Source organism: Schistocerca americana, chromosome 1 (assembly GCF_021461395.2).
Source record: "Schistocerca americana isolate TAMUIC-IGC-003095 chromosome 1, iqSchAmer2.1, whole genome shotgun sequence".
Lineage (NCBI taxonomy): Eukaryota > Metazoa > Arthropoda > Insecta > Orthoptera > Acrididae > Schistocerca > Schistocerca americana.
This window is the reverse complement of record NC_060119.1, coordinates 163,205,220-163,215,855: the sequence shown is the minus strand read 5'-3', so window position 1 is coordinate 163,215,855 and position 10,636 is coordinate 163,205,220. Positions and strand designations below refer to the sequence as shown.

Here is a 10,636-nt window from a genome sequence, read left to right as displayed (position 1 = left end):
AAAGGCCCGTATAGGACCTGCAACATGCGGTCGTGCAAAATCCTGTTGAAATGTAGGGTTTCGCAGGGGTCGAATGAAGGGTAGAGCCACGGATCGTAACGCATCTGAAATGCAACGTCCACTGTTCAAAGTGCCGTCAATGCGAACAAGAGGTGACCGAGACGTGTAACCAATGGCACCCCATACCACCATGCCGGGTGATACGCCAGTATGGCGATTACGAATACACGCATCCAATGTGCGTTCACCGCGATGTCGCCAAACACGGATGCGACCATCATGATGCTGTAAACAGATCCTGGATTCATCCGAAAAAATGACGTTTTGCCATTCGTGCACCCAGGTTCGTCGTTGAGTACTCCATCGCAGGCGTTCCTGTCTGTGATGTAGCAATTTCTATGGCCAGTTGTGTACTTCTAAGTTACTTGTGTTGGCAGCTGTTCTAGTCTCGAATTCTGGAATATTTACTTCGTGTTCTTGGGTGAAGGAATTTCGAGAGACTGTGTTTAGTTACTGTCATCGATAGTATCTCCATCGCTATCGGTCAGAGAAGGCATTGTTTGTGGCTAGCATACTTTACATAAGACCAGAATCTCTTTGGATTTTCTCCCAGGTTTCGAGACAAAGTTGCATTGTGGAAACTATTATGAGCATCTTACATCCAAGTCCGAGCTAGCCTTCGAGCTTCTGTAAAAGATTTCCATTCTTGGGAATTTTGCGTTTTTTTGAATTTGGCATGCTTTGTCGTTGTTTGTGCAACAGCGTCCTGACCTGTTTTGTGTACCATGGGGGGATCAGCTGCGTCGTTTGTTAATTCGTTTGGTGTAAATTTCTCAATTGCTGTCTTACTTTTTCTTTGAATTCAAGCCAGATTTGATTTATACTTACATTGTTATTTTGGGAAGAATGGAAATCGTCTCTCAGAAAGGCGTCAAGCGAATTATTATCTGCTATTTTGTTCACTAGGCTCTGTATCCGTTTTGATGCTCGTTATTAGCTGAAGATTAACTGATGGTGAGAGGTTAAGTACCTTTTCACAACCGTTTAGGATTCGAGTGCGCTCGTGAACTAATTGCCCGAAATAATTTTCAGAGAATGCGTTTAGCAAAATCTCGGATGAATTTTTACGCGTACGTCCGGATTTAAACGTATTTTCGCCAACATATCGAGGGTAAACTGAAGTCACCTCTAATTCTACGAACCCAGTACGTGTTTGAAATTAGACTGAAATTTTCTTTGCACCTTTCAGCAGTTGTATCATTTGTTTTGAGAAGTCGCTAAAGGAGCCTATTATCATTTTATTACGGTTTCCAACAATGACCTCTACCCGTACTCGCTACAAGATAAACCACCTCTAACAGTAACAAACACGCTGCCGCCAACAGTATATAGCCTATCCTTTCTGAACGCCGTTAGGTCCTTCGCAAAAATTTCACCTGAACTTATCTTCGGCTTTAGCCAGCTTTCAGTGCCTAACGGTTTGAGCACTAGTACTTTCTCTTAGTAATTGGAGCTCTGGTACGTTACCTATGGCAGTTTACAACTGAACCCATGGTTCCTAGCCCTACCTTCTTACTGCGTTCGACCTGCACCCTTTGAGACTGAAGCCCTTTTCGTGTTTCCCCGAGACCCTCTAACCCAAAAGAACTGCCCAGGCCATGCCACACAGCTATGGGAAGTACCCTATAGCTTAGGATGACATTAATTTCTTTATCTCTTAACCGCATTGAATAAGAAGGTTAGTTTTTTACACCACCAAGGAACTGCAGACATCTACTTCTACATATACATCTACATACTTACTCCGCAAGCCAACGTTCGGTACGTAGCGGAGGGTACCGTGTACCACTACGAGACGTTTCCTTTCCTGTTCCGCTCGCAAACAGAACGGGAGTAATTCGACTATCTATATGCCTCTGTATGAGCCCTAATTTTCTGTATCTTATCATTGGGGTCCTTACGCGAAATGTATGTTGGCGACAGTCAGCTTCAGTAGAGTTCCTCGAGAAGAACGTCACCTTCTGCACAGGGACTCCCATTCGAGTTCCCAAAGCATCTCCATAACACTTGCATGTTATTCGAACAGATCTATCAGTCCGTCTCTGAACTGCTGCGGTGTTTTCCTTTAACCCGTCCTGGTGGGATTCCCAAACACTCGAGTAGTATTCAAGAGAAGGTCAAAGTAGTGTTCCACATGCGGTCTTCTTTACAGTTCAACCATACTTCCCAAAATTCTCCCAACAAACAGAAGCTGACCGCCTTCCCTACCACAATGGATTTGTAAGGCTCTCCAATGTTTTCTGCTATTGAAAAATAATTCACCTTTACTGTACAGGGACGAAGATGAATGAGCGCACAGCATGAAAAGTGCCTAAGAGTCTTTTGCTCTGTGTTTAGCTTTACCTGTGGTTACCTTGTTAGTCAGTCAGTTGTGCAAGGCTAGGGCATTCTTATTTGAGGTGTTGTAGCGAGCAGTTGAGTTTTTCAGAAAATGAGATCAGTTTTTGTGAATGCGTAAGAAGCTATCTGGAATACTGTGTTATGGAGATGAAAACTCAGTTGTAATACGATGTCAAATCTAAAACCTTTCAGCCGAGGTGGAACCTTCCTCTTCCTACACGTCGGTCAGGGGCCTGAAGATAAGTAGTAAATCACCGAAACTGGTAGCAAAATAGAATAAGTTTAGGAACTAGACGTCTGCAAGGTGTTTGATTTGACATCCTGTATCGAACAGCCGAGTACCGCAACCATCACAGAAAAGATGGACATACAGGGATCAGATGTAATACTTGCTCGTACTTTATATTGAAGAAGAAGATTTTGGAGGAAACTTAAAGGTAACAGAGGCATGCCAAAGAATGAAATGTCTGTTAATCAGAATCATTAACTGAAGAAAATCTTTGAGCCTCATGGATAGTGTTAATTTGACATCTTTGTTTTTCATTACGCCACAAGTAATTCAATTTATTGAAATATTTGTAATTATTTTTTTGTAATGAGAGAATGTTGTAATTGTTAGAGTCTTCTTATATTGTGCAACTTTTTTCTCAACAAGCAAAGTGTTTTCTCAAGACCGATTTTCTTTAAAGTAAAATATACATCCATGATTCTTAGTAACTTTTTGAATACTTTGTCGTGTGAGCATTGCTACTTACGCTTCACGCAGCAACTGATTAAACTAAAAAAAAAGTAATCAAAATATCCACGGGTATGTAGCCGGTCTATAGTGTCCAACGGGCACAATATTTCGGCGATCAAACATGTCGCCATCATCAGGTGAACTGACGGACTGAGCTCCTGTGAACGTGCCGGCACGGAGATCCGTACGCTATGGCTGCTCAGAGGGAACTGGGTTCGGTCGCGGCGGCGGCCGATTTAAATACCCTCCGCCCGCGGCGCGCTCCCTCCGCCGTCCGCGCCCAGCGCCACGGTCGCGCGGTGGAACAGATTGCGACGGCGTCTGAGATGACGTCGGTGTGATGGCTCTGTCCGCCGTGGTCGTCACAACTATACGTCTGCTCGATATACTCTTGATTAACCCGATCGCTGGTTCCCAAGCCTTGCTAAGATTATAGCCACAGTCACGGTTTATGAGGTCGTCATTGGACCTAAACAGATTCAGAAGGATGTAGGTTGCAGAAAGTACTGGGAGATGAAGAAGCTTGCACAGGATAGAGTGGCATGGAGAGCTGCATCAAACCAGTCTCAGGACTGAAGACCACAACAACAAATAGCCGTATCTTTTGACTGAATTTTTTGAAGCGTAATATTTTTACACCAAGAAAGCATCAATATCAACTTGGTACCTCCTGAACATTGTACAGCAGACATTATGTCTCTTTTGCAAAGATTTTGGAATAGTCCCCCATTCGGATCTTCAGGAGGGGACTGCCATGGGGGAGGGACCATGAGAAACAGATTGAATAATCAACGAAAGGATCCAACACTAACAATCATAGTCCAGGTGTACATGCCGACGTCGCAAACTGAAGACGAACAGATAGAGAAAGTATATGAGGATATTCAAAGGATAATACCGTACGTAAGGGGAGATGAAAATCTAATAGTCATGGGGGACTGGAATGCAGTTGTAGGTGAAGGAGCAGAAGAAAAGGTTGCAGGGGAATATGAGTTTGGGGCAAGGGATGAGAGAGGAGAAAGACTAATTGGCTTCTGTAATAAATCTCAGCTAGAAATAACCAATACCATGTTCAATAATCACAAGAACAGGAGGTATACTTGGAAAAGGCCGGGAGATACGGGAAGATTTCAATTAGATTACATCATGGTCAGAGAGAGATTCCGAAATCAGATACTGGATTGTAAGTCGTATTCAGGATCAGATATAGACTCAGATCACAAATAGTAGTGATTAGAGTAGGCTGAAGTTTAAGACATTAGTCATGAAGAATCAATACGCAACGAAGTGGGATGTAGAAATACTAAGGTGTGAAGAGACACGCTTTAAGTTTTCTAAGGCTGTAGACACAGCAATAAGGAATAGCTCAGTACAACTGAGGAGAGAAGGACATCTCTAAAAAATGCAATCACAGGATTTAGAAAGAAAAACATAGGTATAAAGAAGGTAATTGCGAACAAACCATGGATAACAGTAGAAATACATCAGTTTACCAACGAAAGAAGGAAATACTAAACGTTCTGGGAAATTCAGGAATGCAGAAATACAAGTCGCTGAGGAATGACGTGAGTAGGAAGTACAGGGAACGTAAGACAAAATGGCTGCATGAAAAATGTAAAGAAATCGAAAAAGGAATGATTGTCGGAAGGACAGACTCAGCATACAGGAAAGTCAAAACAACCTTCGATGACATTAAAAGCAAGGGTGGTACCATTAAGGGTGCAACGGGTGTTCCACTGCTAAATGCAGAGAGAGAGAGAGAGAGAGAGAGAGAGAGTGCGCGGATAGGTGGGAAGAATACAATGAAAGCCTTTATAAGGGGGTATGATTTGTCTGACGTGATAGAAGAAGAAACGGGATTTAGAAGAGATAGGGGATCCAGTATTAGAATCAGAATTTAAAAGAGCTTTTGAGGACTTAGAATCAAATAAGGTAGAATGGACAGGTAGCATTGCATCAGAATTTCTGAAAGCATTGGGGAATGGCAACAAACGACTGTTCACGTTGGTGTGTTGAATGTATGAGTCTGGCGACATACCATCTGACTTTCGGAAAAATATCATTCACACAGTTCCGAAGACTGCAACAGCTGACAAATACGAGAACTATTGCACAATGAGCATAATAGCTTATGCGTCCAAGTTGCTGACAATAATAATATAAAGAAGAATGGATAAGAGTAGTCAGGACTTGCTAGATGACGATCAGTTTTGCTTTGGAAGAGGTAAAGGCATGAGAGGCATTTCTGTCGGTGCGGTTGATAATGGAATAAAGACTAAAGAAATATCATGACACGTTAATAGGATTTGTCGAACTGGAAGAAGCGATGGAAAATCTGAAATGGTGCAAGATGTTCTAAATTCTGAGAAAAATATGGGTAAGCTATAAGGAGAGACGGGTAATATACAATATGTACAATAGCCAAGAGGGAATAATAAGAGTGAACGAGGAAGAACCAAGTGCTCAGATCAAAAAGGGGCAAGACAGGGGTGTTGCCTTTCGCCCCTACTGTTCATCTGTACATCGACAAGCAATGATGAAAATACAAGAGCTGGACGGGGTGCCCGAGCGGTTCTAGGCGCTACAGTCTGGAACTACGCAATCGCTGCGGTCGCAGGTTCGAATCCTGCCTCGGGCATGGATGTGTTTGATGTCCTTAGGTTAGTGAGGTTTAAGTAGTTCTAAGTTCTAGGGGACTGATGACCTCAGAAGTTAAGTCCCATAGTGCTCAGAGCCATTTGAACCATTTTTGAAAATACAAGTAAGGCTCAGGAGAGGAAGTAAAATTCAAGGTGAAAGGATGTCAGTGATATTATTCGCTGATGACATTGCTACCCTGAGCGAAGGTGAAGAAGAATTACATGATCCGCTGAACGGAATGAACAATCTAATGAATGGAGAATATGGACTGAGACTAAATCGAAGAAAGACGAAAGTAATGAGAAATAGCAGAAATGAGAACACAAAATTGTTAAGGCTTTCGTGGCCACTTGTTGACAAACTGCCTATTGGCTTCTGTCTCAGGTTCTTCGGCCGACGTTCATCTAATGATTTTTCTGACGTTTCGTCAGCACGAGTGGCTGGCATTGTCAAAGCTTCACCCTCCATTGCCGGTGGTGAACTGGAGCCGAGCTCGCGGCCGCAGACTATATGTACCTGGCGCGCCAACGTCCGAGGGCTTCTCCGCGGTCATTTCCGGTGCGGTTCTCCTCTTGCTACCTGCGACGGTCGTTCGCTGCAGTACGGGAAGCCAGGATCCGTTTACCTTAAGGGGTTCCTCTTTCTTGTTGAAACTGTTCACGTGTTTTTGTATTTCTACAGCTTCTCTAAACAAGCGCGTGTGATAGTGCTTCTCTACAGCCAGAACTTCCGTGTCGGCGAATTTTATTACGTGGTCGGTCTCATTCAGTACGTGCTCTGCCACGGCCGATTTCTCCACCTGCCCCAACCTGCAATGTCGCTTATACTCTTTGATCCTGGTGTTAATTGATCGCCCAGTCATTCCGACATAAACTTTTCCGCATGTGCATGGTATACTGTACATTCCCGACATTGCAAGTGGGTCTCTTTTCTCCTTCGCCGATCTAAGACACTCTTTGATCTTCCTTGTCGGTTTAAAAATCGTCTTTACGCCATGTTTGCGCAATATACGGCCGATTCTGTCCGTCACTCTGGGAATGTATGGCAGAAAGGCTGTACCTGACATTTCTTTTTCTGGTTGAACAGTTTCAACAAGAAAGAGGAAAGCCTTAAGGTAAACGGATCCTGGCTTCCCGTACTGCAGCGAACGACCGTCGCTGGTAGCAAGAGGAGAACCGCACCGGAAATGACCGCGGAGAAGCCCTCGGACGTTGGCGCGCCTGGTACATATAGACTGCGGCCGCGAGCTCGGCTCCAGTTCACCACCGGCAATGGAGGGTGAAGCTTTGACAATGCCAGCCACTCGTGGTGGCGAAACGTCAGAAAAATCATTAGATGAACGTCGGCCGAAGAACCCGAGACAGATGCCAATAGGCAGTTTGTCAGAAATTAGAACAGTGAGAATCTGAACGTCACGACTGATTGGCACGAAGTAGATGAAGTTAGGTATTCTGCTACTTAGGCAGTAAAGTAGCCAATGACGGAGCGAGGAGGACATCAAAAACAGAGTAGCAATGGGAAAAAGGTCATTCCTGGCCAAGAGTATTCTAGTAGTATCAAACACAGGACTTAATTTGAGGAACAAATTTCTGAGAATGTACGTCTGCAGTACATGTAAGTGAAACACGTGCTGTGGGAATGGAAGAGAATCGAAGAATTTGGGATGTGGTGATATAGACGAATGTTGACAGGTGGACTGATAAGATAACGAATGAGGAGGTTCTGCGCAGAATCGGAGAGGAAAGGAATATGTGGAAAACACTGACAAGGAACAGGATGGTAGGACATCTGTTAAGACATGAGGGAATGACTTCCATGATACTAGAGGGAGCTGTAGAGAGAAAAGAACTGTAGAGGAAGACAGAGACTGAACTACACCCAGCAAGTAATTGAGGACGTACGTTGGAAGTGCTACCTGAAATGTAGAGGTTAGCACCGGAGAGGAATTTGCGGTCCGCATGAAACCAGTCAGAAGACTGATGACCCAAAAGAAGAAAAATAAACACTGAACTGTATACTGCGTCCAACAAAGGAACAGTTCGTTTGTCTGTTTTAGCATGACAATGTACTCTGTCATAAAGCAGCTGCTGTGAGGCAATTGTTTGTGGACAATAACATTCCTGAAATGGACTAGGCTCGCCACAGTCCCAACATGAACTCAATGGAATACCTTTGAGATGAACTAGAATGTCGAATTCTCTGTAAACCACAGCATCTAACATCACTACCTTCTCTGGTAGCGACTCTTGCGGAAGAATGGGCTGCCATTCCTCCACAGCCACACAGACAGCTCGATGAGAGAGTCCCCAACAAGGTTAAAGCCGCCATGAAGGCGAAGGGTGAACACGTACCATATTAACGTCCACTAGGAGTTGTCTGTGGCCAACGGCCTTGCCGCAGTGGTAACACTGGTTCCCGTCAGATCACCGAAGTTGAGCGCTGTCAGGCTGGGCTAGCACTTGGATGGGTGACCAACCGGTCGACCGAGCGCTGTTGGCAAGCCGACTGCACTCAGCCGTTGTGGGGCAAACTGAGGAGCTACTTGATTGAGAAGTAGCGGCTCCGGTCTCGGAAACTGACATACGGCCGGGAGAGCTGTGTGCTGACCACATGCCCCTCCTTATCCGCATCCAGTGACGCCTGTGTTCTGAGGATGACACGTCGGCCGGTCGGTGCCTTTGGGCCGTCATGGCCTTGTCGGGGAGGAGTTTAGTTTTAGTTTAGCAGTTGTCCGTATACTTTGGATACGATACTGCTCATTCACTCTGTAAAAGATGCGATTGGTCTTTGAACTAAAAAAGCAGGGAATGAACTCGGCACATCAAGGAGACCTGTACTAGCAACTACATGGACAGTGTACAACTGTCTCTTACTTATTAGTTTCTATATGTCTAAGTCAAAAGTGATCTCGTGTTTCTGCCTGATTCCTGCAGAAGATACAGTCCTGCTGAATTGGTTGAATGTGTTAGAACATCCTCTGTCTATGTTACTAAATGGGTATAACACTTTCGCAGTTGTAGGCTACCTGTCTAACGGCTTTCATGAGCAACAGAAATTTGAGTTTCGGTACTTGGTATGATTATCGTCCGAAGATAAAAACCCACTTATTAAGACGTATTTGTTACGTTAAAGGTTTGCGACATCTATCAAAGCTAGAAACTGTATATACGTCTTGAGGCAGGATAAATCATAGCGCGCAACTATATCTTTGTATGACATATAGTTCAGGAGACATGAAATCATAAACATTGAGATTCATTTTGCTTTCGACTTTCACGCTAGTCTATGGGTGAATAATCCGAACGAAGATATTTCGGATTTTGTGTCCTTATCCATGAAGGTTTTACTTTACATGCTGAATGTCAAATATGTAACACATTATCTCGTTTGTAAAGTAACCAGATGTTTGTAGCTGTTCTACAGGATATCTGGAAATTCCCGTTACAAATTTCTAGTACTTGTAGAGGGGAGTGAGTGTATAATATTTTGAATAGGAACCCATGTCCGCAAACGTGCCATTTCCAGTCTACGACGGTTTCAGATGAGATGTTTAACTCATCCAGTTCTTCTTGAGGAACTGAATTAAGCGTGTCGCAGTACAGCTATTAGGTAACAGCTCGAAAAGAAACATCCATTAACCTCTTAGGCAGATTTATTGTACAAACACTTAATCATTACGTGTGGACATTATTCCAAAACAAAAAACGATCCAGCACACTGTAAGCACAGAAAAGTACTGAAGAATTACAACAGCGGCTTGATGCGATGACCACCAACGTTGTTACAGACATCGTACCTACGAAATATGTTCTGATGCACACTCTCCATTTCAATTTCTGTTGCATCGGACAGAACTCGTGCCAGCAGATCTCCCCTTCTCTCTAGAGATGTCTCGTAAATTAAACTTTGCGTGCGACCCCACATGAAGAAGTCCATAGGAATTAAATCCGATGATCGCGGCGGCCACGCTGTTGGACCACCTCGGCCTATCCATCTTACTGCGTATCGTGTGCTGGAATGTCTCCGAACCGTACGTGAGAAGTGAGGTGGTGTTCTATCATGCTGAAACGACATTTAGTGCCAGACATTCAGTGGCACAGCTTCCAAGAACGAGTCCAGTACGTTTTGTAGATAGATGAGGTATGAATGACCAGTTGACTTGAGTGGAAGGAGGTATGGCCCAATCACTTGATCGTCCAGAATACCTGCCCACGCGTTAATACCAAACCGGTGCTGAAATCCCTGAACAAGCGCGGCAGGAGTGTTTCGTCTCCCCAGACATGGTTGTTTCTCCATTTCAGAACTAGTAAACTTAAATTCATCTGTGAATAAGGGGGGGGGGGGGGGGCTCTGAGCACTATGGGACTCAACTGCTGTGGTCATCAGTCCCCTAGAACTTAGAACTACTTAAACCTAACTAACCTAAGGACATCACACACATCCATGCCCGAGGCAGGATTCGAACCTGAGACCGTAGCAGTGGCACGGTTCCGGACTGCGCGCCTAGAACCGCGAGACCACCGCGGCCGGCATCTGTGAACAGAACTCGTAGTGGAAAGAGGGGTGTGTCGATGCAACGGTGCAGAAATCACGTACGGTGGGCAACGCACTGTGGAAAATCGGTTGGACCCATAGCGTGCACGCTTTGCACTTGACTGGTGCGGACGTAATTGTTGTTCACTCAGAAAGTTCTAGACGATACTGTGACTAACAGCCACTGCACACGCAACTGTTTTGAGTACTCGATGACGGGTTCTCTTCAACGCGGTACAGTGCAACTTCTTCACGTTCGGGCGCGCGACCTTTCCGTGGAGCACTACAATCACGCCTCGTCACAGTGAAGGTACCTATTTCTGT

At 44.6% G+C, this 10,636-nt stretch overlaps 1 pseudogene; it reads left to right on the top strand.

Annotated features, from left to right (window-relative positions):
* Nucleotides 1–8,160: 8,160 nt before the first annotated feature.
* Nucleotides 8,161–8,278, top strand: LOC124559061 (annotated as a pseudogene).
* Nucleotides 8,279–10,636: the final 2,358 nt, after the last annotated feature.